The sequence below is a fragment of the Schistocerca americana genome, unplaced genomic scaffold (assembly GCF_021461395.2).
Source record: "Schistocerca americana isolate TAMUIC-IGC-003095 unplaced genomic scaffold, iqSchAmer2.1 HiC_scaffold_311, whole genome shotgun sequence".
Taxonomy (NCBI): domain Eukaryota; kingdom Metazoa; phylum Arthropoda; class Insecta; order Orthoptera; family Acrididae; genus Schistocerca; species Schistocerca americana.
This window is the reverse complement of record NW_025726029.1, coordinates 85,903-113,856: the sequence shown is the minus strand read 5'-3', so window position 1 is coordinate 113,856 and position 27,954 is coordinate 85,903. Positions and strand designations below refer to the sequence as shown.

The following is a 27,954-nucleotide window of genomic DNA, read 5'->3' as shown; positions in this document are numbered from 1 at the left end:
GGAGGGTGCTTCGTGCGCATTACAGCACGCTTGCCAATTGTGGCTGCTAATCGTTGGCTCGTATCTGCCTTGACACATTTTCTGGCTGTGAATTATTCCACTTGCATGGCAGTGTGCGCATGTTGGTGTGTTAAAAATTCTGGAGGCGCTGGGTATCGATCCCAGTACCTCTCGCATGCTAAGCGAGCGCTCTACCATCTGAGCTACGCCCCCTGCTGACGAACTGCGCTACATACAGCCATATCAATGACACAGACCCTTGCACTCCCATTATTCCGCTGACAAACACTACTCTCAATGTGTCCGTGAGGGTGTCTTTCAGGTTTCCTGCATTCTGTATCGAATCGTAGTTGGCCAAAATCAAAGTGGCACGCACGACGTCGAAAATAGCGTTCGGCCAACGCTCTGAGGTAGACGAACGTGTTGTCCACTCTCTAGACTTCATTGAGGTTAGGCCGTTATACCTAAGGCAGATTTGCACTCGATGACACCTCGACAACAGCCGGTCCTCACATTTACGTCTTGCTCTCCTTACGTCAGTATACGAGTCTGTGACGCTGGCTTTGCAACATCTTGCGTGCCTTTAGGCTCGCCGCGACCAACACTTACCACGCACTGACCACAAAACATGGAGGCGCCGGGGCTTGAACCCGGGACCTTTCACATGCAAAGCGAACGCTCTACCAACTGAGCTACGCCCCCAAGCACAAGCAAGCTGCGCTGATCTCCGTTCTTTGCTACTCTTATGTGCACGGACGCGATGGTTGGTTGGTTTGCAGGGGTGAAGGGACCAGAGTACAAAGGCGCGGACACGTTCACATACGCAAGAGTTCCAAGTAGTTTCGATGCTCTGGTATTACGACTGCAAATTCCGTCCGTTTTTAACGTCTTAAATTGAAGGGACAGTCACAAGTTGCTCCGTTTTCACTCCATGTCGACAATCACACAGCACCTGAGGTAACAAGCACATCTGAAGACCCATTGTGCACTCGACTGTTCATGCCAACTCACTGCTTCGCACTTTACTACTGTGTACCACTCTTGTCGTCCAACTGCAAAAGACTGGGCCACAACAACTTTCCGCGTCTCCATTGCACTGCGCAAACTACGAAACGCTCCCCAAACATGGCACTCACCCACGCAGACGACTTTTCGACTTTACACGACGCTCACGCAACGCTCACGCTAGTGACAGCCTTATTTAGAGCTTGACGTCGCACACAAGCGAATGAGCACATTTTGCCTACGACTTAGGCCGCCCTCCTACTGTGGCTGTTCGGTGTCTGCAGGCAGCGAGGGGCTGCAAGCTTCCTGTGTTCGCGCCTATGTCACCTCTGCTTGCTTGTCAGAGACAGAGTATCGCAAAACATACAACTCACTCCATGAATTGATTGCTACGGCATCTGTCATCAGCAGTCACAACTAGCAACACCAGTAGCAGCCGACTGCACGTCAAGAATTGGAATGTGCAGTGGGATTTTTGTGAATTCGGCGCAAGGCTGATCTTTGCGACATAGGTTTGAGAATCTTATGGGAACACTTGTACTGTTTCTAAATTAAGTGTAGTGGTGGGAGGAGGGTGCTTCGTGCGCATTACAGCACGCTTGCCAATTGTGGCTGCTAATCGTTGGCTCGTATCTGCCTTGACACATTTTCTGGCTGTGTATTATTCCACTTGCATGGCAGTGTGCGCATGTTGGTGTGTTAAAAATTCTGGAGGCGCTGGGTATCGATCCCAGCACCTCTCGCATGCTAAGTGAGCGCTCTACCATCTGAGCTACGCCCCCTGCTGACGAACTGCGCTACATACAGCCATATCAATGACACAGACCCTTGCACTCCCATTATTCCGCTGACAAACACTACTCTCAATGTGTCCGTGAGGGTGTCTTTCAGGTTTCCTGCATTCTGTATCGAATCGTAGTTGGCCAAAATCAAAGTGGCACGCACGACGTCGAAAATAGCGTTCGGCCAACGCTCTGAGGTAGACGAACGTGTTGTCCACTCTCTAGACTTCATTGAGGTTAGGCCGTTATACCTAAGGCAGATTTGCACTCGATGACACCTCGACAACAGCCGGTCCTCACATTTACGTCTTGCTCTCCTTACGTCAGTATACGAGTCTGTGACGCTGGCTTTGCAACATCTTGCGTGCCTTTAGGCTCGCCGCGACCAACACTTACCACGCACTGACCACAAAACATGGAGGCGCCGGGGCTTGAACCCGGGACCTTTCACATGCAAAGCGAACGCTCTACCAACTGAGCTACGCCCCCAAGCACAAGCAAGCTGCGCTGATCTCCGTTCTTTGCTACTCTTATGTGCACGGACGCGATGGTTGGTTGGTTTGCAGGGGTGAAGGGACCAGAGTACAAAGGCGCGGACACGTTCACATACGCAAGAGTTCCAAGTAGTTTCGATGCTCTGGTATTACGACTGCAAATTCCGTCCGTTTTTAACGTCTTAAATTGAAGGGACAGTCACAAGTTGCTCCGTTTTCACTCCATGTCGACAATCACACAGCACCTGAGGTAACAAGCACATCTGAAGACCCATTGTGCACTCGACTGTTCATGCCAACTCACTGCTTCGCACTTTACTACTGTGTACCACTCTTGTCGTCCAACTGCAAAAGACTGGGCCACAACAACTTTCCGCGTCTCCATTGCACTGCGCAAACTACGAAACGCTCCCCAAACATGGCACTCACCCACGCAGACGACTTTTCCGACTTTACACGACGCTCACGCTAGTGACAGCCTTATTTAGAGCTTGACGTCGCACACAAGCGAATGAGCACATTTCGCCTACGACTTAGGCCGCCCTCCTAGTGTGGCTGTTCGGTGTCTGCAGGCAGCGAGGGGCTGCAAGCTTCCTGTGTTCGCGCCTATGTCACCTCTGCTTGCTTGTCAGAGACAGAGTATCGCAAAACATACAACTCACTCCATGAATTGATTGCTACGGCATCTGTCATCAGCAGTCACAACTAGCAACACCAGTAGCAGCCGACTGCACGTCAAGAATTGGAATGTGCAGTGGGATTTTTGTGAATTCGGCGCAAGGCTGATCTTTGCGACATAGGTTTGAGAATCTTATGGGAACACTTGTACTGTTTCTAAATTAAGTGTAGTGGTGGGAGGAGGGTGCTTCGTGCGCATTACAGCACGCTTGCCAATTGTGGCTGCTAATCGTTGGCTCGTATCTGCCTTGACACATTTTCTGGCTGTGAATTATTCCACTTGCATGGCAGTGTGCGCATGTTGGTGTGTTAAAAATTCTGGAGGCGCTGGGTATCGATCCCAGTACCTCTCGCATGCTAAGCGAGCGCTCTACCATCTGAGCTACGCCCCCTGCTGACGAACTGCGCTACATACAGCCATATCAATGACACAGACCCTTGCACTCCCATTATTCCGCTGACAAACACTACTCTCAATGTGTCCGTGAGGGTGTCTTTCAGGTTTCCTGCATTCTGTATCGAATCGTAGTTGGCCAAAATCAAAGTGGCACGCACGACGTCGAAAATAGCGTTCGGCCAACGCTCTGAGGTAGACGAACGTGTTGTCCACTCTCTAGACTTCATTGAGGTTAGGCCGTTATACCTAAGGCAGATTTGCACTCGATGACACCTCGACAACAGCCGGTCCTCACATTTACGTCTTGCTCTCCTTACGTCAGTATACGAGTCTGTGACGCTGGCTTTGCAACATCTTGCGTGCCTTTAGGCTCGCCGCGACCAACACTTACCACGCACTGACCACAAAACATGGAGGCGCCGGGGCTTGAACCCGGGACCTTTCACATGCAAAGCGAACGCTCTACCAACTGAGCTACGCCCCCAAGCACAAGCAAGCTGCGCTGATCTCCGTTCTTTGCTACTCTTATGTGCACGGACGCGATGGTTGGTTGGTTTGCAGGGGTGAAGGGACCAGAGTACAAAGGCGCGGACACGTTCACATACGCAAGAGTTCCAAGTAGTTTCGATGCTCTGGTATTACGACTGCAAATTCCGTCCGTTTTTAACGTCTTAAATTGAAGGGACAGTCACAAGTTGCTCCGTTTTCACTCCATGTCGACAATCACACAGCACCTGAGGTAACAAGCACATCTGAAGACCCATTGTGCACTCGACTGTTCATGCCAACTCACTGCTTCGCACTTTACTACTGTGTACCACTCTTGTCGTCCAACTGCAAAAGACTGGGCCACAACAACTTTCCGCGTCTCCATTGCACTGCGCAAACTACGAAACGCTCCCCAAACATGGCACTCACCCACGCAGACGACTTTTCCGACTTTACACGACGCTCACGCTAGTGACAGCCTTATTTAGAGCTTGACGTCGCACACAAGCGAATGAGCACATTTCGCCTACGACTTAGGCCGCCCTCCTAGTGTGGCTGTTCGGTGTCTGCAGGCAGCGAGGGGCTGCAAGCTTCCTGTGTTCGCGCCTATGTCACCTCTGCTTGCTTGTCAGAGACAGAGTATCGCAAAACATACAACTCACTCCATGAATTGATTGCTACGGCATCTGTCATCAGCAGTCACAACTAGCAACACCAGTAGCAGCCGACTGCACGTCAAGAATTGGAATGTGCAGTGGGATTTTTGTGAATTCGGCGCAAGGCTGATCTTTGCGACATAGGTTTGAGAATCTCATGGGAACACTTGTACTGTTTCTAAATTAAGTGTAGTGGTGGGAGGAGGGTGCTTCGTGCGCATTACAGCACGCTTGCCAATTGTGGCTGCTAATCGTTGGCTCGTATCTGCCTTGACACATTTTCTGGCTGTGAATTATTCCACTTGCATGGCAGTGTGCGCATGTTGGTGTGTTAAAAATTCTGGAGGCGCTGGGTATCGATCCCAGTACCTCTCGCATGCTAAGCGAGCGCTCTACCATCTGAGCTACGCCCCCTGCTGACGAACTGCGCTACATACAGCCATATCAATGACACAGACCCTTGCACTCCCATTATTCCGCTGACAAACACTACTCTCAATGTGTCCGTGAGGGTGTCTTTCAGGTTTCCTGCATTCTGTATCGAATCGTAGTTGGCCAAAATCAAAGTGGCACGCACGACGTCGAAAATAGCGTTCGGCCAACGCTCTGAGGTAGACGAACGTGTTGTCCACTCTCTAGACTTCATTGAGGTTAGGCCGTTATACCTAAGGCAGATTTGCACTCGATGACACCTCGACAACAGCCGGTCCTCACATTTACGTCTTGCTCTCCTTACGTCAGTATACGAGTCTGTGACGCTGGCTTTGCAACATCTTGCGTGCCTTTAGGCTCGCCGCGACCAACACTTACCACGCACTGACCACAAAACATGGAGGCGCCGGGGCTTGAACCCGGGACCTTTCACATGCAAAGCGAACGCTCTACCAACTGAGCTACGCCCCCAAGCACAAGCAAGCTGCGCTGATCTCCGTTCTTTGCTACTCTTATGTGCACGGACGCGATGGTTGGTTGGTTTGCAGGGGTGAAGGGACCAGAGTACAAAGGCGCGGACACGTTCACATACGCAAGAGTTCCAAGTAGTTTCGATGCTCTGGTATTACGACTGCAAATTCCGTCCGTTTTTAACGTCTTAAATTGAAGGGACAGACACAAGTTGCTCCGTTTTCACTCCATGTCGACAATCACACAGCACCTGAGGTAACAAGCACATCTGAAGACCCATTGTGCACTCGACTGTTCATGCCAACTCACTGCTTCGCACTTTACTACTGTGTACCACTCTTGTCGTCCAACTGCAAAAGACTGGGCCACAACAACTTTCCGCGTCTCCATTGCACTGCGCAAACTACGAAACGCTCCCCAAACATGGCACTCACCCACGCAGACGACTTTTCCGACTTTACACGACGCTCACGCAACGCTCACGCTAGTGACAGCCTTATTTAGAGCTTGACGTCGCACACAAGCGAATGAGCACATTTCGCCTACGACTTAGGCCGCCCTCCTAGTGTGGCTGTTCGGTGTCTGCAGGCAGCGAGGGGCTGCAAGCTTCCTGTGTTCGCGCCTATGTCACCTCTGCTTGCTTGTCAGAGACAGAGTATCGCAAAACATACAACTCACTCCATGAATTGATTGCTACGGCATCTGTCATCAGCAGTCACAACTAGCAACACCAGTAGCAGCCGACTGCACGTCAAGAATTGGAATGTGCAGTGGGATTTTTGTGAATTCGGCGCAAGGCTGATCTTTGCGACATAGGTTTGAGAATCTTATGGGAACACTTGTACTGTTTCTAAATTAAGTGTAGTGGTGGGAGGAGGGTGCTTCGTGCGCATTACAGCACGCTTGCCAATTGTGGCTGCTAATCGTTGGCTCGTATCTGCCTTGACACATTTTCTGGCTGTGAATTATTCCACTTGCATGGCAGTGTGCGCATGTTGGTGTGTTAAAAATTCTGGAGGCGCTGGGTATCGATCCCAGTACCTCTCGCATGCTAAGCGAGCGCTCTACCATCTGAGCTACGCCCCCTGCTGACGAACTGCGCTACATACAGCCATATCAATGACACAGACCCTTGCACTCCCATTATTCCGCTGACAAACACTACTCTCAATGTGTCCGTGAGGGTGTCTTTCAGGTTTCCTGCATTCTGTATCGAATCGTAGTTGGCCAAAATCAAAGTGGCACGCACGACGTCGAAAATAGCGTTCGGCCAACGCTCTGGGGTAGACGAACGTGTTGTCCACTCTCTAGACTTCATTGAGGTTAGGCCGTTATACCTAAGGCAGATTTGCACTCGATGACACCTCGACAACAGCCGGTCCTCACATTTACGTCTTGCTCTCCTTACGTCAGTATACGAGTCTGTGACGCTGGCTTTGCAACATCTTGCGTGCCTTTAGGCTCGCCGCGACCAACACTTACCACAAAACATGGAGGCGCCGGGGCTTGAACCCGGGACCTTTCACATGCAAAGCGAACGCTCTACCAACTGAGCTACGCCCCCAAGCACAACCAAGCTGCGCTGTTCTCCGTTCTTTACTACTCTTATGTGCACGGACACGATGGTTGGTTGGTTTGCAGGGGTGAAGGGACCAGAGTACAAAGGCGCGGACACGTTCACATACGCAAGAGTTCCAAGTAGTTTCGATGCTCTGGTATTACGACTGCAAATTCCGTCCGTTTTTAACGTCTTAAATTGAAGGGACAGTCACAAGTTGCTCCGTTTTCACTCCATGTCGACAATCACACAGCACCTGAGGTAACAAGCACATCTGAAGACCCATTGTGCACTCGACTGTTCATGCCAACTCACTGCCTCGCACTTTACTACTGTGTACCACTCTTGTCGTCCAACTGCAAAAGACTGGCCCACAACAACTTTCCGCGTCTCCATTGCACTGCGCAAACTACGAAACGCTCCCCAAACATGGCACTCACCCACGCAGACGACTTTTCCGACTTTACACGACGCTCACGCAACGCTCACGCTAGTGACAGCCTTATTTAGAGCTTGACGTCGCACACAAGCGAATGAGCACATTTCGCCTACGACTTAGGCCGCCCTCCTAGTGTGGCTGTTCGGTGTCTGCAGGCAGCGAGGGGCTGCAAGCTTCCTGTGTTCGCGCCTATGTCACCTCTGCTTGCTTGTCAGAGACAGAGTATCGCAAAACATACAACTCACTCCATGAATTGATTGCTACGGCATCTGTCATCAGCAGTCACAACTAGCAACACCAGTAGCAGCCGACTGCACGTCAAGAATTGGAATGTGCAGTGGGATTTTTGTGAATTCGGCGCAAGGCTGATCTTTGCGACATAGGTTTGAGAATCTTATGGGAACACTTGTACTGTTTCTTAATTAAGTGTAGTGGTGGGAGGAGGGTGCTTCGTGCGCATTACAGCACGCTTGCCAATTGTGGCTGCTAATCGTTGGCTCGTATCTGCCTTGACACATTTTCTGGCTGTGTATTATTCCACTTGCATGGCAGTGTGCGCATGTTGGTGTGTTAAAAATTCTGGAGGCGCTGGGTATCGATCCCAGTACCTCTCGCATGCTAAGCGAGCGCTCTACCATCTGAGCTACGCCCCCTGCTGACGAACTGCGCTACATACAGCCATATCAATGACACAGACCCTTGCACTCCCATTATTCCGCTGACAAACACTACTCTCAATGTGTCCGTGAGGGTGTCTTTCAGGTTTCCTGCATTCTGTATCGAATCGTAGTTGGCCAAAATCAAAGTGGCACGCACGACGTCGAAAATAGCGTTCGGCCAACGCTCTGAGGTAGACGAACGTGTTGTCCACTCTCTAGACTTCATTGAGGTTAGGCCGTTATACCTAAGGCAGATTTGCACTCGATGACACCTCGACAACAGCCGGTCCTCACATTTACGTCTTGCTCTCCTTACGTCAGTATACGAGTCTGTGACGCTGGCTTTGCAACATCTTGCGTGCCTTTAGGCTCGCCGCGACCAACACTTACCACGCACTGACCACAAAACATGGAGGCGCCGGGGCTTGAACCCGGGACCTTTCACATGCAAAGCGAACGCTCTACCAACTGAGCTACGCCCCCAAGCACAAGCAAGCTGCGCTGATCTCCGTTCTTTGCTACTCTTATGTGCACGGACGCGATGGTTGGTTGGTTTGCAGGGGTGAAGGGACCAGAGTACAAAGGCGCGGACACGTTCACATACGCAAGAGTTCCAAGTAGTTTCGATGCTCTGGTATTACGACTGCAAATTCCGTCCGTTTTTAACGTCTTAAATTGAAGGGACAGTCACAAGTTGCTCCGTTTTCACTCCATGTCGACAATCACACAGCACCTGAGGTAACAAGCACATCTGAAGACCCATTGTGCACTCGACTGTTCATGCCAACTCACTGCTTCGCACTTTACTACTGTGTACCACTCTTGTCGTCCAACTGCAAAAGACTGGGCCACAACAACTTTCCGCGTCTCCATTGCACTGCGCAAACTACGAAACGCTCCCCAAACATGGCACTCACCCACGCAGACGACTTTTCCGACTTTACACGACGCTCACGCAACGCTCACGCTAGTGACAGCCTTATTTAGAGCTTGACGTCGCACACAAGCGAATGAGCACATTTCGCCTACGACTTAGGCCGCCCTCCTAGTGTGGCTGTTCGGTGTCTGCAGGCAGCGAGGGGCTGCAAGCTTCCTGTGTTCGCGCCTATGTCACCTCTGCTTGCTTGTCAGAGACAGAGTATCGCAAAACATACAACTCACTCCATGAATTGATTGCTACGGCATCTGTCATCAGCAGTCACAACTAGCAACACCAGTAGCAGCCGACTGCACGTCAAGAATTGGAATGTGCAGTGGGATTTTTGTGAATTCGGCGCAAGGCTGATCTTTGCGACATAGGTTTGAGAATCTTATGGGAACACTTGTACTGTTTCTTAATTAAGTGTAGTGGTGGGAGGAGGGTGCTTCGTGCGCATTACAGCACGCTTGCCAATTGTGGCTGCTAATCGTTGGCTCGTATCTGCCTTGACACATTTTCTGGCTGTGTATTATTCCACTTGCATGGCAGTGTGCGCATGTTGGTGTGTTAAAAATTCTGGAGGCGCTGGGTATCGATCCCAGTACCTCTCGCATGCTAAGCGAGCGCTCTACCATCTGAGCTACGCCCCCTGCTGACGAACTGCGCTACATACAGCCATATCAATGACACAGACCCTTGCACTCCCATTATTCCGCTGACAAACACTACTCTCAATGTGTCCGTGAGGGTGTCTTTCAGGTTTCCTGCATTCTGTATCGAATCGTAGTTGGCCAAAATCAAAGTGGCACGCACGACGTCGAAAATAGCGTTCGGCCAACGCTCTGAGGTAGACGAACGTGTTGTCCACTCTCTAGACTTCATTGAGGTTAGGCCGTTATACCTAAGGCAGATTTGCACTCGATGACACCTCGACAACAGCCGGTCCTCACATTTACGTCTTGCTCTCCTTACGTCAGTATACGAGTCTGTGACGCTGGCTTTGCAACATCTTGCGTGCCTTTAGGCTCGCCGCGACCAACACTTACCACGCACTGACCACAAAACATGGAGGCGCCGGGGCTTGAACCCGGGACCTTTCACATGCAAAGCGAACGCTCTACCAACTGAGCTACGCCCCCAAGCACAAGCAAGCTGCGCTGATCTCCGTTCTTTGCTACTCTTATGTGCACGGACGCGATGGTTGGTTGGTTTGCAGGGGTGAAGGGACCAGAGTACAAAGGCGCGGACACGTTCACATACGCAAGAGTTCCAAGTAGTTTCGATGCTCTGGTATTACGACTGCAAATTCCGTCCGTTTTTAACGTCTTAAATTGAAGGGACAGTCACAAGTTGCTCCGTTTTCACTCCATGTCGACAATCACACAGCACCTGAGGTAACAAGCACATCTGAAGACCCATTGTGCACTCGACTGTTCATGCCAACTCACTGCTTCGCACTTTACTACTGTGTACCACTCTTGTCGTCCAACTGCAAAAGACTGGGCCACAACAACTTTCCGCGTCTCCATTGCACTGCGCAAACTACGAAACGCTCCCCAAACATGGCACTCACCCACGCAGACGACTTTTCCGACTTTACACGACGCTCACGCAACGCTCACGCTAGTGACAGCCTTATTTAGAGCTTGACGTCGCACACAAGCGAATGAGCACATTTCGCCTACGACTTAGGCCGCCCTCCTAGTGTGGCTGTTCGGTGTCTGCAGGCAGCGAGGGGCTGCAAGCTTCCTGTGTTCGCGCCTATGTCACCTCTGCTTGCTTGTCAGAGACAGAGTATCGCAAAACATACAACTCACTCCATGAATTGATTGCTACGGCATCTGTCATCAGCAGTCACAACTAGCAACACCAGTAGCAGCCGACTGCACGTCAAGAATTGGAATGTGCAGTGGGATTTTTGTGAATTCGGCGCAAGGCTGATCTTTGCGACATAGGTTTGAGAATCTTATGGGAACACTTGTACTGTTTCTAAATTAAGTGTAGTGGTGGGAGGAGGGTGCTTCGTGCGCATTACAGCACGCTTGCCAATTGTGGCTGCTAATCGTTGGCTCGTATCTGCCTTGACACATTTTCTGGCTGTGAATTATTCCACTTGCATGGCAGTGTGCGCATGTTGGTGTGTTAAAAATTCTGGAGGCGCTGGGTATCGATCCCAGTACCTCTCGCATGCTAAGCGAGCGCTCTACCATCTGAGCTACGCCCCCTGCTGACGAACTGCGCTACATACAGCCATATCAATGACACAGACCCTTGCACTCCCATTATTCCGCTGACAAACACTACTCTCAATGTGTCCGTGAGGGTGTCTTTCAGGTTTCCTGCATTCTGTATCGAATCGTAGTTGGCCAAAATCAAAGTGGCACGCACGACGTCGAAAATAGCGTTCGGCCAACGCTCTGGGGTAGACGAACGTGTTGTCCACTCTCTAGACTTCATTGAGGTTAGGCCGTTATACCTAAGGCAGATTTGCACTCGATGACACCTCGACAACAGCCGGTCCTCACATTTACGTCTTGCTCTCCTTACGTCAGTATACGAGTCTGTGACGCTGGCTTTGCAACATCTTGCGTGCCTTTAGGCTCGCCGCGACCAACACTTACCACAAAACATGGAGGCGCCGGGGCTTGAACCCGGGACCTTTCACATGCAAAGCGAACGCTCTACCAACTGAGCTACGCCCCCAAGCACAAGCAAGCTGCGCTGATCTCCGTTCTTTGCTACTCTTATGTGCACGGACGCGATGGTTGGTTGGTTTGCAGGGGTGAAGGGACCAGAGTACAAAGGCGCGGACACGTTCACATACGCAAGAGTTCCAAGTAGTTTCGATGCTCTGGTATTACGACTGCAAATTCCGTCCGTTTTTAACGTCTTAAATTGAAGGGACAGTCACAAGTTGCTCCGTTTTCACTCCATGTCGACAATCACACAGCACCTGAGGTAACAAGCACATCTGAAGACCCATTGTGCACTCGACTGTTCATGCCAACTCACTGCCTCGCACTTTACTACTGTGTACCACTCTTGTCGTCCAACTGCAAAAGACTGGCCCACAACAACTTTCCGCGTCTCCATTGCACTGCGCAAACTACGAAACGCTCCCCAAACATGGCACTCACCCACGCAGACGACTTTTCCGACTTTACACGACGCTCACGCAACGCTCACGCTAGTGACAGCCTTATTTAGAGCTTGACGTCGCACACAAGCGAATGAGCACATTTCGCCTACGACTTAGGCCGCCCTCCTAGTGTGGCTGTTCGGTGTCTGCAGGCAGCGAGGGGCTGCAAGCTTCCTGTGTTCGCGCCTATGTCACCTCTGCTTGCTTGTCAGAGACAGAGTATCGCAAAACATACAACTCACTCCATGAATTGATTGCTACGGCATCTGTCATCAGCAGTCACAACTAGCAACACCAGTAGCAGCCGACTGCACGTCAAGAATTGGAATGTGCAGTGGGATTTTTGTGAATTCGGCGCAAGGCTGATCTTTGCGACATAGGTTTGAGAATCTTATGGGAACACTTGTACTGTTTCTTAATTAAGTGTAGTGGTGGGAGGAGGGTGCTTCGTGCGCATTACAGCACGCTTGCCAATTGTGGCTGCTAATCGTTGGCTCGTATCTGCCTTGACACATTTTCTGGCTGTGTATTATTCCACTTGCATGGCAGTGTGCGCATGTTGGTGTGTTAAAAATTCTGGAGGCGCTGGGTATCGATCCCAGTACCTCTCGCATGCTAAGCGAGCGCTCTACCATCTGAGCTACGCCCCCTGCTGACGAACTGCGCTACATACAGCCATATCAATGACACAGACCCTTGCACTCCCATTATTCCGCTGACAAACACTACTCTCAATGTGTCCGTGAGGGTGTCTTTCAGGTTTCCTGCATTCTGTATCGAATCGTAGTTGGCCAAAATCAAAGTGGCACGCACGACGTCGAAAATAGCGTTCGGCCAACGCTCTGAGGTAGACGAACGTGTTGTCCACTCTCTAGACTTCATTGAGGTTAGGCCGTTATACCTAAGGCAGATTTGCACTCGATGACACCTCGACAACAGCCGGTCCTCACATTTACGTCTTGCTCTCCTTACGTCAGTATACGAGTCTGTGACGCTGGCTTTGCAACATCTTGCGTGCCTTTAGGCTCGCCGCGACCAACACTTACCACGCACTGACCACAAAACATGGAGGCGCCGGGGCTTGAACCCGGGACCTTTCACATGCAAAGCGAACGCTCTACCAACTGAGCTACGCCCCCAAGCACAAGCAAGCTGCGCTGATCTCCGTTCTTTGCTACTCTTATGTGCACGGACGCGATGGTTGGTTGGTTTGCAGGGGTGAAGGGACCAGAGTACAAAGGCGCGGACACGTTCACATACGCAAGAGTTCCAAGTAGTTTCGATGCTCTGGTATTACGACTGCAAATTCCGTCCGTTTTTAACGTCTTAAATTGAAGGGACAGTCACAAGTTGCTCCGTTTTCACTCCATGTCGACAATCACACAGCACCTGAGGTAACAAGCACATCTGAAGACCCATTGTGCACTCGACTGTTCATGCCAACTCACTGCTTCGCACTTTACTACTGTGTACCACTCTTGTCGTCCAACTGCAAAAGACTGGGCCACAACAACTTTCCGCGTCTCCATTGCACTGCGCAAACTACGAAACGCTCCCCAAACATGGCACTCACCCACGCAGACGACTTTTCCGACTTTACACGACGCTCACGCTAGTGACAGCCTTATTTAGAGCTTGACGTCGCACACAAGCGAATGAGCACATTTCGCCTACGACTTAGGCCGCCCTCCTAGTGTGGCTGTTCGGTGTCTGCAGGCAGCGAGGGGCTGCAAGCTTCCTGTGTTCGCGCCTATGTCACCTCTGCTTGCTTGTCAGAGACAGAGTATCGCAAAACATACAACTCACTCCATGAATTGATTGCTACGGCATCTGTCATCAGCAGTCACAACTAGCAACACCAGTAGCAGCCGACTGCACGTCAAGAATTGGAATGTGCAGTGGGATTTTTGTGAATTCGGCGCAAGGCTGATCTTTGCGACATAGGTTTGAGAATCTTATGGGAACACTTGTACTGTTTCTAAATTAAGTGTAGTGGTGGGAGGAGGGTGCTTCGTGCGCATTACAGCACGCTTGCCAATTGTGGCTGCTAATCGTTGGCTCGTATCTGCCTTGACACATTTTCTGGCTGTGAATTATTCCACTTGCATGGCAGTGTGCGCATGTTGGTGTGTTAAAAATTCTGGAGGCGCTGGGTATCGATCCCAGTACCTCTCGCATGCTAAGCGAGCGCTCTACCATCTGAGCTACGCCCCCTGCTGACGAACTGCGCTACATACAGCCATATCAATGACACAGACCCTTGCACTCCCATTATTCCGCTGACAAACACTACTCTCAATGTGTCCGTGAGGGTGTCTTTCAGGTTTCCTGCATTCTGTATCGAATCGTAGTTGGCCAAAATCAAAGTGGCACGCACGACGTCGAAAATAGCGTTCGGCCAACGCTCTGAGGTAGACGAACGTGTTGTCCACTCTCTAGACTTCATTGAGGTTAGGCCGTTATACCTAAGGCAGATTTGCACTCGATGACACCTCGACAACAGCCGGTCCTCACATTTACGTCTTGCTCTCCTTACGTCAGTATACGAGTCTGTGACGCTGGCTTTGCAACATCTTGCGTGCCTTTAGGCTCGCCGCGACCAACACTTACCACGCACTGACCACAAAACATGGAGGCGCCGGGGCTTGAACCCGGGACCTTTCACATGCAAAGCGAACGCTCTACCAACTGAGCTACGCCCCCAAGCACAAGCAAGCTGCGCTGATCTCCGTTCTTTGCTACTCTTATGTGCACGGACGCGATGGTTGGTTGGTTTGCAGGGGTGAAGGGACCAGAGTACAAAGGCGCGGACACGTTCACATACGCAAGAGTTCCAAGTAGTTTCGATGCTCTGGTATTACGACTGCAAATTCCGTCCGTTTTTAACGTCTTAAATTGAAGGGACAGTCACAAGTTGCTCCGTTTTCACTCCATGTCGACAATCACACAGCACCTGAGGTAACAAGCACATCTGAAGACCCATTGTGCACTCGACTGTTCATGCCAACTCACTGCTTCGCACTTTACTACTGTGTACCACTCTTGTCGTCCAACTGCAAAAGACTGGGCCACAACAACTTTCCGCGTCTCCATTGCACTGCGCAAACTACGAAACGCTCCCCAAACATGGCACTCACCCACGCAGACGACTTTTCCGACTTTACACGACGCTCACGCAACGCTCACGCTAGTGACAGCCTTATTTAGAGCTTGACGTCGCACACAAGCGAATGAGCACATTTCGCCTACGACTTAGGCCGCCCTCCTAGTGTGGCTGTTCGGTGTCTGCAGGCAGCGAGGGGCTGCAAGCTTCCTGTGTTCGCGCCTATGTCACCTCTGCTTGCTTGTCAGAGACAGAGTATCGCAAAACATACAACTCACTCCATGAATTGATTGCTACGGCATCTGTCATCAGCAGTCACAACTAGCAACACCAGTAGCAGCCGACTGCACGTCAAGAATTGGAATGTGCAGTGGGATTTTTGTGAATTCGGCGCAAGGCTGATCTTTGCGACATAGGTTTGAGAATCTTATGGGAACACTTGTACTGTTTCTTAATTAAGTGTAGTGGTGGGAGGAGGGTGCTTCGTGCGCATTACAGCACGCTTGCCAATTGTGGCTGCTAATCGTTGGCTCGTATCTGCCTTGACACATTTTCTGGCTGTGTATTATTCCACTTGCATGGCAGTGTGCGCATGTTGGTGTGTTAAAAATTCTGGAGGCGCTGGGTATCGATCCCAGTACCTCTCGCATGCTAAGCGAGCGCTCTACCATCTGAGCTACGCCCCCTGCTGACGAACTGCGCTACATACAGCCATATCAATGACACAGACCCTTGCACTCCCATTATTCCGCTGACAAACACTACTCTCAATGTGTCCGTGAGGGTGTCTTTCAGGTTTCCTGCATTCTGTATCGAATCGTAGTTGGCCAAAATCAAAGTGGCACGCACGACGTCGAAAATAGCGTTCGGCCAACGCTCTGAGGTAGACGAACGTGTTGTCCACTCTCTAGACTTCATTGAGGTTAGGCCGTTATACCTAAGGCAGATTTGCACTCGATGACACCTCGACAACAGCCGGTCCTCACATTTACGTCTTGCTCTCCTTACGTCAGTATACGAGTCTGTGACGCTGGCTTTGCAACATCTTGCGTGCCTTTAGGCTCGCCGCGACCAACACTTACCACGCACTGACCACAAAACATGGAGGCGCCGGGGCTTGAACCCGGGACCTTTCACATGCAAAGCGAACGCTCTACCAACTGAGCTACGCCCCCAAGCACAAGCAAGCTGCGCTGATCTCCGTTCTTTGCTACTCTTATGTGCACGGACGCGATGGTTGGTTGGTTTGCAGGGGTGAAGGGACCAGAGTACAAAGGCGCGGACACGTTCACATACGCAAGAGTTCCAAGTAGTTTCGATGCTCTGGTATTACGACTGCAAATTCCGTCCGTTTTTAACGTCTTAAATTGAAGGGACAGACACAAGTTGCTCCGTTTTCACTCCATGTCGACAATCACACAGCACCTGAGGTAACAAGCACATCTGAAGACCCATTGTGCACTCGACTGTTCATGCCAACTCACTGCTTCGCACTTTACTACTGTGTACCACTCTTGTCGTCCAACTGCAAAAGACTGGGCCACAACAACTTTCCGCGTCTCCATTGCACTGCGCAAACTACGAAACGCTCCCCAAACATGGCACTCACCCACGCAGACGACTTTTCCGACTTTACACGACGCTCACGCAACGCTCACGCTAGTGACAGCCTTATTTAGAGCTTGACGTCGCACACAAGCGAATGAGCACATTTCGCCTACGACTTAGGCCGCCCTCCTAGTGTGGCTGTTCGGTGTCTGCAGGCAGCGAGGGGCTGCAAGCTTCCTGTGTTCGCGCCTATGTCACCTCTGCTTGCTTGTCAGAGACAGAGTATCGCAAAACATACAACTCACTCCATGAATTGATTGCTACGGCATCTGTCATCAGCAGTCACAACTAGCAACACCAGTAGCAGCCGACTGCACGTCAAGAATTGGAATGTGCAGTGGGATTTTTGTGAATTCGGCGCAAGGCTGATCTTTGCGACATAGGTTTGAGAATCTTATGGGAACACTTGTACTGTTTCTAAATTAAGTGTAGTGGTGGGAGGAGGGTGCTTCGTGCGCATTACAGCACGCTTGCCAATTGTGGCTGCTAATCGTTGGCTCGTATCTGCCTTGACACATTTTCTGGCTGTGAATTATTCCACTTGCATGGCAGTGTGCGCATGTTGGTGTGTTAAAAATTCTGGAGGCGCTGGGTATCGATCCCAGTACCTCTCGCATGCTAAGCGAGCGCTCTACCATCTGAGCTACGCCCCCTGCTGACGAACTGCGCTACATACAGCCATATCAATGACACAGACCCTTGCACTCCCATTATTCCGCTGACAAACACTACTCTCAATGTGTCCGTGAGGGTGTCTTTCAGGTTTCCTGCATTCTGTATCGAATCGTAGTTGGCCAAAATCAAAGTGGCACGCACGACGTCGAAAATAGCGTTCGGCCAACGCTCTGGGGTAGACGAACGTGTTGTCCACTCTCTAGACTTCATTGAGGTTAGGCCGTTATACCTAAGGCAGATTTGCACTCGATGACACCTCGACAACAGCCGGTCCTCACATTTACGTCTTGCTCTCCTTACGTCAGTATACGAGTCTGTGACGCTGGCTTTGCAACATCTTGCGTGCCTTTAGGCTCGCCGCGACCAACACTCACCACAAAACATGGAGGCGCCGGGGCTTGAACCCGGGACCTTTCACATGCAAAGCGAACGCTCTACCAACTGAGCTACGCCCCCAAGCACAACCAAGCTGCGCTGTTCTCCGTTCTTTGCTACTCTTATGTGCACGGACACGATGGTTGGTTGGTTTGCAGGGGTGAAGGGACCAGAGTACAAAGGCGCGGACACGTTCACATACGCAAGAGTTCCAAGTAGTTTCGATGCTCTGGTATTACGACTGCAAATTCCGTCCGTTTTTAACGTCTTAAATTGAAGGGACAGTCACAAGTTGCTCCGTTTTCACTCCATGTCGACAATCACACAGCACCTGAGGTAACAAGCACATCTGAAGACCCATTGTGCACTCGACTGTTCATGCCAACTCACTGCCTCGCACTTTACTACTGTGTACCACTCTTGTCGTCCAACTGCAAAAGACTGGCCCACAACAACTTTCCGCGTCTCCATTGCACTGCGCAAACTACGAAACGCTCCCCAAACATGGCACTCACCCACGCAGATGACTTTTCCGACTTTACACGACGCTCACGCAACGCTCACGCTAGTGACAGCCTTATTTAGAGCTTGACGTCGCACACAAGCGAATGAGCACATTTCGCCTACGACTTAGGCCGCCCTCCTAGTGTGGCTGTTCGGTGTCTGCAGGCAGCGAGGGGCTGCAAGCTTCCTGTGTTCGCGCCTATGCCACCTCTGCTTGCTTGTCAGAGACAGAGTATCGCAAAACATACAACTCACTCCATGAATTGATTGCTACGGCATCTGTCATCAGCAGTCACAACTAGCAACACCAGTAGCAGCCGACTGCACGTCAAGAATTGGAATGTGCAGTGGGATTTTTGTGAATTCGGCGCAAGGCTGATCTTTGCGACATAGGTTTGAGAATCTTATGGGAACACTTGTACTGTTTCTTAATTAAGTGTAGTGGTGGGAGGAGGGTGCTTCGTGCGCATTACAGCACGCTTGCCAATTGTGGCTGCTAATCGTTGGCTCGTATCTGCCTTGACACATTTTCTGGCTGTGTATTATTCCACTTGCATGGCAGTGTGCGCATGTTGGTGTGTTAAAAATTCTGGAGGCGCTGGGTATCGATCCCAGTACCTCTCGCATGCTAAGCGAGCGCTCTACCATCTGAGCTACGCCCCCTGCTGACGAACTGCGCTACATACAGCCATATCAATGACACAGACCCTTGCACTCCCATTATTCCGCTGACAAACACTACTCTCAATGTGTCCGTGAGGGTGTCTTTCAGGTTTCCTGCATTCTGTATCGAATCGTAGTTGGCCAAAATCAAAGTGGCACGCACGACGTCGAAAATAGCGTTCGGCCAACGCTCTGAGGTAGACGAACGTGTTGTCCACTCTCTAGACTTCATTGAGGTTAGGCCGTTATACCTAAGGCAGATTTGCACTCGATGACACCTCGACAACAGCCGGTCCTCACATTTACGTCTTGCTCTCCTTACGTCAGTATACGAGTCTGTGACGCTGGCTTTGCAACATCTTGCGTGCCTTTAGGCTCGCCGCGACCAACACTTACCACGCACTGACCACAAAACATGGAGGCGCGGGGGCTTGAACCCGGGACCTTTCACATGCAAAGCGAACGCTCTACCAACTGAGCTACGCCCCCAAGCACAAGCAAGCTGCGCTGATCTCCGTTCTTTGCTACTCTTATGTGCACGGACGCGATGGTTGGTTGGTTTGCAGGGGTGAAGGGACCAGAGTACAAAGGCGCGGACACGTTCACATACGCAAGAGTTCCAAGTAGTTTCGATGCTCTGGTATTACGACTGCAAATTCCGTCCGTTTTTAACGTCTTAAATTGAAGGGACAGTCACAAGTTGCTCCGTTTTCACTCCATGTCGACAATCACACAGCACCTGAGGTAACAAGCACATCTGAAGACCCATTGTGCACTCGACTGTTCATGCCAACTCACTGCTTCGCACTTTACTACTGTGTACCACTCTTGTCGTCCAACTGCAAAAGACTGGGCCACAACAACTTTCCGCGTCTCCATTGCACTGCGCAAACTACGAAACGTTCCCCAAACATGGCACTCACCCACGCAGACGACTTTTCCGACTTTACACGACGCTCACGCAACGCTCACGCTAGTGACGGCCTTATTTAGAGCTTGACGTCGCACACAAGCGAATGAGCACATTTCGCCTACGACTTAGGCCGCCCTCCTAGTGTGGCTGTTCGGTGTCTGCAGGCAGCGAGGGGCTGCAAGCTTCCTGTGTTCGCGCCTATGTCACCTCTGCTTGCTTGTCAGAGACAGAGTATCGCAAAACATACAACTCACTCCATGAATTGATTGCTACGGCATCTGTCATCAGCAGTCACAACTAGCAACACCAGTAGCAGCCGACTGCACGTCAAGAATTGGAATGTGCAGTGGGATTTTTGTGAATTCGGCGCAAGGCTGATCTTTGCGACATAGGTTTGAGAATCTTATGGGAACACTTGTACTGTTTCTAAATTAAGTGTAGTGGTGGGAGGAGGGTGCTTCGTGCGCATTACAGCACGCTTGCCAATTGTGGCTGCTAATCGTTGGCTCGTATCTGCCTTGACACATTTTCTGGCTGTGAATTATTCCACTTGCATGGCAGTGTGCGCATGTTGGTGTGTTAAAAATTCTGGAGGCGCTGGGTATCGATCCCAGTACCTCTCGCATGCTAAGCGAGCGCTCTACCATCTGAGCTACGCCCCCTGCTGACGAACTGCGCTACATACAGCCATATCAATGACACAGACCCTTGCACTCCCATTATTCCGCTGACAAACACTACTCTCAATGTGTCCGTGAGGGTGTCTTTCAGGTTTCCTGCATTCTGTATCGAATCGTAGTTGGCCAAAATCAAAGTGGCACGCACGACGTCGAAAATAGCGTTCGGCCAACGCTCTGGGGTAGACGAACGTGTTGTCCACTCTCTAGACTTCATTGAGGTTAGGCCGTTATACCTAAGGCAGATTTGCACTCGATGACACCTCGACAACAGCCGGTCCTCACATTTACGTCTTGCTCTCCTTACGTCAGTATACGAGTCTGTGACGCTGGCTTTGCAACATCTTGCGTGCCTTTAGGCTCGCCGCGACCAACACTTACCACGCACTGACCACAAAACATGGAGGCGCCGGGGCTTGAACCCGGGACCTTTCACATGCAAAGCGAACGCTCTACCAACTGAGCTACGCCCCCAAGCACAAGCAAGCTGCGCTGATCTCCGTTCTTTGCTACTCTTATGTGCACGGACGCGATGGTTGGTTGGTTTGCAGGGGTGAAGGGACCAGAGTACAAAGGCGCGGACACGTTCACATACGCAAGAGTTCCAAGTAGTTTCGATGCTCTGGTATTACGACTGCAAATTCCGTCCGTTTTTAACGTCTTAAATTGAAGGGACAGTCACAAGTTGCTCCGTTTTCACTCCATGTCGACAATCACACAGCACCTGAGGTAACAAGCACATCTGAAGACCCATTGTGCACTCGACTGTTCATGCCAACTCACTGCCTCGCACTTTACTACTGTGTACCACTCTTGTCGTCCAACTGCAAAAGACTGGGCCACAACAACTTTCCGCGTCTCCATTGCACTGCGCAAACTACGAAACGCTCCCCAAACATGGCACTCACCCACGCAGACGACTTTTCCGACTTTACACGACGCTCACGCTAGTGACAGCCTTATTTAGAGCTTGACGTCGCACACAAGCGAATGAGCACATTTCGCCTACGACTTAGGCCGCCCTCCTAGTGTGGCTGTTCGGTGTCTGCAGGCAGCGAGGGGCTGCAAGCTTCCTGTGTTCGCGCCTATGTCACCTCTGCTTGCTTGTCAGAGACAGAGTATCGCAAAACATACAACTCACTCCATGAATTGATTGCTACGGCATCTGTCATCAGCAGTCACAACTAGCAACACCAGTAGCAGCCGACTGCACGTCAAGAATTGGAATGTGCAGTGGGATTTTTGTGAATTCGGCGCAAGGCTGATCTTTGCGACATAGGTTTGAGAATCTTATGGGAACACTTGTACTGTTTCTAAATTAAGTGTAGTGGTGGGAGGAGGGTGCTTCGTGCGCATTACAGCACGCTTGCCAATTGTGGCTGCTAATCGTTGGCTCGTATCTGCCTTGACACATTTTCTGGCTGTGAATTATTCCACTTGCATGGCAGTGTGCGCATGTTGGTGTGTTAAAAATTCTGGAGGCGCTGGGTATCGATCCCAGTACCTCTCGCATGCTAAGCGAGCGCTCTACCATCTGAGCTACGCCCCCTGCTGACGAACTGCGCTACATACAGCCATATCAATGACACAGACCCTTGCACTCCCATTATTCCGCTGACAAACACTACTCTCAATGTGTCCGTGAGGGTGTCTTTCAGGTTTCCTGCATTCTGTATCGAATCGTAGTTGGCCAAAATCAAAGTGGCACGCACGACGTCGAAAATAGCGTTCGGCCAACGCTCTGGGGTAGACGAACGTGTTGTCCACTCTCTAGACTTCATTGAGGTTAGGCCGTTATACCTAAGGCAGATTTGCACTCGATGACACCTCGACAACAGCCGGTCCTCACATTTACGTCTTGCTCTCCTTACGTCAGTATACGAGTCTGTGACGCTGGCTTTGCAACATCTTGCGTGCCTTTAGGCTCGCCGCGACCAACACTTACCACAAAACATGGAGGCGCCGGGGCTTGAACCCGGGACCTTTCACATGCAAAGCGAACGCTCTACCAACTGAGCTACGCCCCCAAGCACAACCAAGCTGCGCTGTTCTCCGTTCTTTGCTACTCTTATGTGCACGGACACGATGGTTGGTTGGTTTGCAGGGGTGAAGGGACCAGAGTACAAAGGCGCGGACACGTTCACATACGCAAGAGTTCCAAGTAGTTTCGATGCTCTGGTATTACGACTGCAAATTCCGTCCGTTTTTAACGTCTTAAATTGAAGGGACAGTCACAAGTTGCTCCGTTTTCACTCCATGTCGACAATCACACAGCACCTGAGGTAACAAGCACATCTGAAGACCCATTGTGCACTCGACTGTTCATGCCAACTCACTGCCTCGCACTTTACTACTGTGTACCACTCTTGTCGTCCAACTGCAAAAGACTGGCCCACAACAACTTTCCGCGTCTCCATTGCACTGCGCAAACTACGAAACGCTCCCCAAACATGGCACTCACCCACGCAGACGACTTTTCCGACTTTACACGACGCTCACGCAACGCTCACGCTAGTGACAGCCTTATTTAGAGCTTGACGTCGCACACAAGCGAATGAGCACATTTCGCCTACGACTTAGGCCGCCCTCCTAGTGTGGCTGTTCGGTGTCTGCAGGCAGCGAGGGGCTGCAAGCTTCCTGTGTTCGCGCCTATGTCACCTCTGCTTGCTTGTCAGAGACAGAGTATCGCAAAACATACAACTCACTCCATGAATTGATTGCTACGGCATCTGTCATCAGCAGTCACAACTAGCAACACCAGTAGCAGCCGACTGCACGTCAAGAATTGGAATGTGCAGTGGGATTTTTGTGAATTCGGCGCAAGGCTGATCTTTGCGACATAGGTTTGAGAATCTTATGGGAACACTTGTACTGTTTCTAAATTAAGTGTAGTGGTGGGAGGAGGGTGCTTCGTGCGCATTACAGCACGCTTGCCAATTGTGGCTGCTAATCGTTGGCTCGTATCTGCCTTGACACATTTTCTGGCTGTGAATTATTCCACTTGCATGGCAGTGTGCGCATGTTGGTGTGTTAAAAATTCTGGAGGCGCTGGGTATCGATCCCAGTACCTCTCGCATGCTAAGCGAGCGCTCTACCATCTGAGCTACGCCCCCTGCTGACGAACTGCGCTACATACAGCCATATCAATGACACAGACCCTTGCACTCCCATTATTCCGCTGACAAACACTACTCTCAATGTGTCCGTGAGGGTGTCTTTCAGGTTTCCTGCATTCTGTATCGAATCGTAGTTGGCCAAAATCAAAGTGGCACGCACGACGTCGAAAATAGCGTTCGGCCAACGCTCTGGGGTAGACGAACGTGTTGTCCACTCTCTAGACTTCATTGAGGTTAGGCCGTTATACCTAAGGCAGATTTGCACTCGATGACACCTCGACAACAGCCGGTCCTCACATTTACGTCTTGCTCTCCTTACGTCAGTATACGAGTCTGTGACGCTGGCTTTGCAACATCTTGCGTGCCTTTAGGCTCGCCGCGACCAACACTTACCACGCACTGACCACAAAACATGTAGGCGCCGGGGCTTGAACCCGGGACCTTTCACATGCAAAGCGAACGCTCTACCAACTGAGCTACGCCCCCAAGCACAAGCAAGCTGCGCTGATCTCCGTTCTTTGCTACTCTTATGTGCACGGACGCGATGGTTGGTTGGTTTGCAGGGGTGAAGGGACCAGAGTACAAAGGCGCGGACACGTTCACATACGCAAGAGTTCCAAGTAGTTTCGATGCTCTGGTATTACGACTGCAAATTCCGTCCGTTTTTAACGTCTTAAATTGAAGGGACAGTCACAAGTTGCTCCGTTTTCACTCCATGTCGACAATCACACAGCACCTGAGGTAACAAGCACATCTGAAGACCCATTGTGCACTCGACTGTTCATGCCAACTCACTGCCTCGCACTTTACTACTGTGTACCACTCTTGTCGTCCAACTGCAAAAGACTGGGCCACAACAACTTTCCGCGTCTCCATTGCACTGCGCAAACTACGAAACGCTCCCCAAACATGGCACTCACCCACGCAGACGACTTTTCCGACTTTACACGACGCTCACGCTAGTGACAGCCTTATTTAGAGCTTGACGTCGCACACAAGCGAATGAGCACATTTCGCCTACGACTTAGGCCGCCCTCCTAGTGTGGCTGTTCGGTGTCTGCAGGCAGCGAGGGGCTGCAAGCTTCCTGTGTTCGCGCCTATGTCACCTCTGCTTGCTTGTCAGAGACAGAGTATCGCAAAACATACAACTCACTCCATGAATTGATTGCTACGGCATCTGTCATCAGCAGTCACAACTAGCAACACCAGTAGCAGCCGACTGCACGTCAAGAATTGGAATGTGCAGTGGGATTTTTGTGAATTCGGCGCAAGGCTGATCTTTGCGACATAGGTTTGAGAATCTTATGGGAACACTTGTACTGTTTCTAAATTAAGTGTAGTGGTGGGAGGAGGGTGCTTCGTGCGCATTACAGCACGCTTGCCAATTGTGGCTGCTAATCGTTGGCTCGTATCTGCCTTGACACATTTTCTGGCTGTGAATTATTCCACTTGCATGGCAGTGTGCGCATGTTGGTGTGTTAAAAATTCTGGAGGCGCTGGGTATCGATCCCAGTACCTCTCGCATGCTAAGCGAGCGCTCTACCATCTGAGCTACGCCCCCTGCTGACGAACTGCGCTACATACAGCCATATCAATGACACAGACCCTTGCACTCCCATTATTCCGCTGACAAACACTACTCTCAATGTGTCCGTGAGGGTGTCTTTCAGGTTTCCTGCATTCTGTATCGAATCGTAGTTGGCCAAAATCAAAGTGGCACGCACGACGTCGAAAATAGCGTTCGGCCAACGCTCTGGGGTAGACGAACGTGTTGTCCACTCTCTAGACTTCATTGAGGTTAGGCCGTTATACCTAAGGCAGATTTGCACTCGATGACACCTCGACAACAGCCGGTCCTCACATTTACGTCTTGCTCTCCTTACGTCAGTATACGAGTCTGTGACGCTGGCTTTGCAACATCTTGCGTGCCTTTAGGCTCGCCGCGACCAACACTTACCACGCACTGACCACAAAACATGGAGGCGCCGGGGCTTGAACCCGGGACCTTTCACATGCAAAGCGAACGCTCTACCAACTGAGCTACGCCCCCAAGCACAAGCAAGCTGCGCTGATCTCCGTTCTTTGCTACTCTTATGTGCACGGACGCGATGGTTGGTTGGTTTGCAGGGGTGAAGGGACCAGAGTACAAAGGCGCGGACACGTTCACATACGCAAGAGTTCCAAGTAGTTTCGATGCTCTGGTATTACGACTGCAAATTCCGTCCGTTTTTAACGTCTTAAATTGAAGGGACAGTCACAAGTTGCTCCGTTTTCACTCCATGTCGACAATCACACAGCACCTGAGGTAACAAGCACATCTGAAGACCCATTGTGCACTCGACTGTTCATGCCAACTCACTGCCTCGCACTTTACTACTGTGTACCACTCTTGTCGTCCAACTGCAAAAGACTGGGCCACAACAACTTTCCGCGTCTCCATTGCACTGCGCAAACTACGAAACGCTCCCCAAACATGGCACTCACCCACGCAGACGACTTTTCCGACTTTACACGACGCTCACGCTAGTGACAGCCTTATTTAGAGCTTGACGTCGCACACAAGCGAATGAGCACATTTCGCCTACGACTTAGGCCGCCCTCCTAGTGTGGCTGTTCGGTGTCTGCAGGCAGCGAGGGGCTGCAAGCTTCCTGTGTTCGCGCCTATGTCACCTCTGCTTGCTTGTCAGAGACAGAGTATCGCAAAACATACAACTCACTCCATGAATTGATTGCTACGGCATCTGTCATCAGCAGTCACAACTAGCAACACCAGTAGCAGCCGACTGCACGTCAAGAATTGGAATGTGCAGTGGGATTTTTGTGAATTCGGCGCAAGGCTGATCTTTGCGACATAGGTTTGAGAATCTTATGGGAACACTTGTACTGTTTCTAAATTAAGTGTAGTGGTGGGAGGAGGGTGCTTCGTGCGCATTACAGCACGCTTGCCAATTGTGGCTGCTAATCGTTGGCTCGTATCTGCCTTGACACATTTTCTGGCTGTGAATTATTCCACTTGCATGGCAGTGTGCGCATGTTGGTGTGTTAAAAATTCTGGAGGCGCTGGGTATCGATCCCAGTACCTCTCGCATGCTAAGCGAGCGCTCTACCATCTGAGCTACGCCCCCTGCTGACGAACTGCGCTACATACAGCCATATCAATGACACAGACCCTTGCACTCCCATTATTCCGCTGACAAACACTACTCTCAATGTGTCCGTGAGGGTGTCTTTCAGGTTTCCTGCATTCTGTATCGAATCGTAGTTGGCCAAAATCAAAGTGGCACGCACGACGTCGAAAATAGCGTTCGGCCAACGCTCTGGGGTAGACGAACGTGTTGTCCACTCTCTAGACTTCATTGAGGTTAGGCCGTTATACCTAAGGCAGATTTGCACTCGATGACACCTCGACAACAGCCGGTCCTCACATTTACGTCTTGCTCTCCTTACGTCAGTATACGAGTCTGTGACGCTGGCTTTGCAACATCTTGCGTGCCTTTAGGCTCGCCGCGACCAACACTTACCACGCACTGACCACAAAACATGGAGGCGCCGGGGCTTGAACCCGGGACCTTTCACATGCAAAGCGAACGCTCTACCAACTGAGCTACGCCCCCAAGCACAAGCAAGCTGCGCTGATCTCCGTTCTTTGCTACTCTTATGTGCACGGACGCGATGGTTGGTTGGTTTGCAGGGGTGAAGGGACCAGAGTACAAAGGCGCGGACACGTTCACATACGCAAGAGTTCCAAGTAGTTTCGATGCTCTGGTATTACGACTGCAAATTCCGTCCGTTTTTAACGTCTTAAATTGAAGGGACAGTCACAAGTTGCTCCGTTTTCACTCCATGTCGACAATCACACAGCACCTGAGGTAACAAGCACATCTGAAGACCCATTGTGCACTCGACTGTTCATGCCAACTCACTGCCTCGCACTTTACTACTGTGTACCACTCTTGTCGTCCAACTGCAAAAGACTGGGCCACAACAACTTTCCGCGTCTCCATTGCACTGCGCAAACTACGAAACGCTCCCCAAACATGGCACTCACCCACGCAGACGACTTTTCCGACTTTACACGACGCTCACGCTAGTGACAGCCTTATTTAGAGCTTGACGTCGCACACAAGCGAATGAGCACATTTCGCTTACGACTTAGGCCGCCCTCCTACTGTGGCTGTTCGGTGTCTGCAGGCAGCGAGGGG

The 27,954-nt window shown here is 51.0% G+C and overlaps 36 non-coding genes across 36 annotated transcripts; all 36 read right to left on the bottom strand.

Annotated features, from left to right (window-relative positions):
• Positions 1 to 140: 140 nt before the first annotated feature.
• Trnaa-agc lies at positions 141 to 213 on the bottom strand. The gene has a single exon. It is a non-coding gene; the product is annotated as a tRNA-Ala (tRNA).
• A 416-nt stretch (positions 214 to 629) lies between these two features.
• Positions 630 to 702, bottom strand: Trnaa-ugc. The gene has a single exon. It is a non-coding gene; the product is annotated as a tRNA-Ala (tRNA).
• Positions 703 to 1,714: 1,012 nt separating this feature from the next.
• Trnaa-agc lies at positions 1,715 to 1,787 on the bottom strand. Its single transcript has one exon. It is a non-coding gene; the product is annotated as a tRNA-Ala (tRNA).
• Positions 1,788 to 2,203: 416 nt separating this feature from the next.
• Positions 2,204 to 2,276, bottom strand: Trnaa-ugc. Its single transcript has one exon. It is a non-coding gene; the product is annotated as a tRNA-Ala (tRNA).
• A 1,002-nt stretch (positions 2,277 to 3,278) lies between these two features.
• Positions 3,279 to 3,351, bottom strand: Trnaa-agc. Its single transcript has one exon. It is a non-coding gene; the product is annotated as a tRNA-Ala (tRNA).
• A 416-nt stretch (positions 3,352 to 3,767) lies between these two features.
• Positions 3,768 to 3,840, bottom strand: Trnaa-ugc. The gene has a single exon. It is a non-coding gene; the product is annotated as a tRNA-Ala (tRNA).
• A 1,002-nt stretch (positions 3,841 to 4,842) lies between these two features.
• Trnaa-agc lies at positions 4,843 to 4,915 on the bottom strand. Its single transcript has one exon. It is a non-coding gene; the product is annotated as a tRNA-Ala (tRNA).
• A 416-nt stretch (positions 4,916 to 5,331) lies between these two features.
• On the bottom strand, positions 5,332 to 5,404 carry Trnaa-ugc. The gene has a single exon. It is a non-coding gene; the product is annotated as a tRNA-Ala (tRNA).
• Positions 5,405 to 6,417: 1,013 nt separating this feature from the next.
• Trnaa-agc lies at positions 6,418 to 6,490 on the bottom strand. The gene has a single exon. It is a non-coding gene; the product is annotated as a tRNA-Ala (tRNA).
• Positions 6,491 to 6,895: 405 nt separating this feature from the next.
• Positions 6,896 to 6,968, bottom strand: Trnaa-ugc. The gene has a single exon. It is a non-coding gene; the product is annotated as a tRNA-Ala (tRNA).
• A 1,013-nt stretch (positions 6,969 to 7,981) lies between these two features.
• On the bottom strand, positions 7,982 to 8,054 carry Trnaa-agc. Its single transcript has one exon. It is a non-coding gene; the product is annotated as a tRNA-Ala (tRNA).
• A 416-nt stretch (positions 8,055 to 8,470) lies between these two features.
• On the bottom strand, positions 8,471 to 8,543 carry Trnaa-ugc. The gene has a single exon. It is a non-coding gene; the product is annotated as a tRNA-Ala (tRNA).
• Positions 8,544 to 9,556: 1,013 nt separating this feature from the next.
• Positions 9,557 to 9,629, bottom strand: Trnaa-agc. The gene has a single exon. It is a non-coding gene; the product is annotated as a tRNA-Ala (tRNA).
• A 416-nt stretch (positions 9,630 to 10,045) lies between these two features.
• On the bottom strand, positions 10,046 to 10,118 carry Trnaa-ugc. The gene has a single exon. It is a non-coding gene; the product is annotated as a tRNA-Ala (tRNA).
• A 1,013-nt stretch (positions 10,119 to 11,131) lies between these two features.
• Trnaa-agc lies at positions 11,132 to 11,204 on the bottom strand. The gene has a single exon. It is a non-coding gene; the product is annotated as a tRNA-Ala (tRNA).
• A 405-nt stretch (positions 11,205 to 11,609) lies between these two features.
• On the bottom strand, positions 11,610 to 11,682 carry Trnaa-ugc. The gene has a single exon. It is a non-coding gene; the product is annotated as a tRNA-Ala (tRNA).
• A 1,013-nt stretch (positions 11,683 to 12,695) lies between these two features.
• Positions 12,696 to 12,768, bottom strand: Trnaa-agc. The gene has a single exon. It is a non-coding gene; the product is annotated as a tRNA-Ala (tRNA).
• Positions 12,769 to 13,184: 416 nt separating this feature from the next.
• On the bottom strand, positions 13,185 to 13,257 carry Trnaa-ugc. The gene has a single exon. It is a non-coding gene; the product is annotated as a tRNA-Ala (tRNA).
• A 1,002-nt stretch (positions 13,258 to 14,259) lies between these two features.
• Trnaa-agc lies at positions 14,260 to 14,332 on the bottom strand. The gene has a single exon. It is a non-coding gene; the product is annotated as a tRNA-Ala (tRNA).
• A 416-nt stretch (positions 14,333 to 14,748) lies between these two features.
• Trnaa-ugc lies at positions 14,749 to 14,821 on the bottom strand. Its single transcript has one exon. It is a non-coding gene; the product is annotated as a tRNA-Ala (tRNA).
• A 1,013-nt stretch (positions 14,822 to 15,834) lies between these two features.
• Positions 15,835 to 15,907, bottom strand: Trnaa-agc. The gene has a single exon. It is a non-coding gene; the product is annotated as a tRNA-Ala (tRNA).
• Positions 15,908 to 16,323: 416 nt separating this feature from the next.
• Trnaa-ugc lies at positions 16,324 to 16,396 on the bottom strand. Its single transcript has one exon. It is a non-coding gene; the product is annotated as a tRNA-Ala (tRNA).
• A 1,013-nt stretch (positions 16,397 to 17,409) lies between these two features.
• Trnaa-agc lies at positions 17,410 to 17,482 on the bottom strand. Its single transcript has one exon. It is a non-coding gene; the product is annotated as a tRNA-Ala (tRNA).
• Positions 17,483 to 17,887: 405 nt separating this feature from the next.
• On the bottom strand, positions 17,888 to 17,960 carry Trnaa-ugc. The gene has a single exon. It is a non-coding gene; the product is annotated as a tRNA-Ala (tRNA).
• Positions 17,961 to 18,973: 1,013 nt separating this feature from the next.
• Trnaa-agc lies at positions 18,974 to 19,046 on the bottom strand. Its single transcript has one exon. It is a non-coding gene; the product is annotated as a tRNA-Ala (tRNA).
• A 416-nt stretch (positions 19,047 to 19,462) lies between these two features.
• On the bottom strand, positions 19,463 to 19,535 carry Trnaa-ugc. The gene has a single exon. It is a non-coding gene; the product is annotated as a tRNA-Ala (tRNA).
• A 1,013-nt stretch (positions 19,536 to 20,548) lies between these two features.
• Positions 20,549 to 20,621, bottom strand: Trnaa-agc. The gene has a single exon. It is a non-coding gene; the product is annotated as a tRNA-Ala (tRNA).
• A 416-nt stretch (positions 20,622 to 21,037) lies between these two features.
• Positions 21,038 to 21,110, bottom strand: Trnaa-ugc. Its single transcript has one exon. It is a non-coding gene; the product is annotated as a tRNA-Ala (tRNA).
• Positions 21,111 to 22,112: 1,002 nt separating this feature from the next.
• On the bottom strand, positions 22,113 to 22,185 carry Trnaa-agc. Its single transcript has one exon. It is a non-coding gene; the product is annotated as a tRNA-Ala (tRNA).
• A 405-nt stretch (positions 22,186 to 22,590) lies between these two features.
• On the bottom strand, positions 22,591 to 22,663 carry Trnaa-ugc. The gene has a single exon. It is a non-coding gene; the product is annotated as a tRNA-Ala (tRNA).
• Positions 22,664 to 23,676: 1,013 nt separating this feature from the next.
• On the bottom strand, positions 23,677 to 23,749 carry Trnaa-agc. Its single transcript has one exon. It is a non-coding gene; the product is annotated as a tRNA-Ala (tRNA).
• Positions 23,750 to 24,165: 416 nt separating this feature from the next.
• Trnaa-ugc lies at positions 24,166 to 24,238 on the bottom strand. The gene has a single exon. It is a non-coding gene; the product is annotated as a tRNA-Ala (tRNA).
• Positions 24,239 to 25,240: 1,002 nt separating this feature from the next.
• Positions 25,241 to 25,313, bottom strand: Trnaa-agc. Its single transcript has one exon. It is a non-coding gene; the product is annotated as a tRNA-Ala (tRNA).
• A 416-nt stretch (positions 25,314 to 25,729) lies between these two features.
• Trnaa-ugc lies at positions 25,730 to 25,802 on the bottom strand. The gene has a single exon. It is a non-coding gene; the product is annotated as a tRNA-Ala (tRNA).
• Positions 25,803 to 26,804: 1,002 nt separating this feature from the next.
• Trnaa-agc lies at positions 26,805 to 26,877 on the bottom strand. The gene has a single exon. It is a non-coding gene; the product is annotated as a tRNA-Ala (tRNA).
• A 416-nt stretch (positions 26,878 to 27,293) lies between these two features.
• On the bottom strand, positions 27,294 to 27,366 carry Trnaa-ugc. Its single transcript has one exon. It is a non-coding gene; the product is annotated as a tRNA-Ala (tRNA).
• Positions 27,367 to 27,954: the final 588 nt, after the last annotated feature.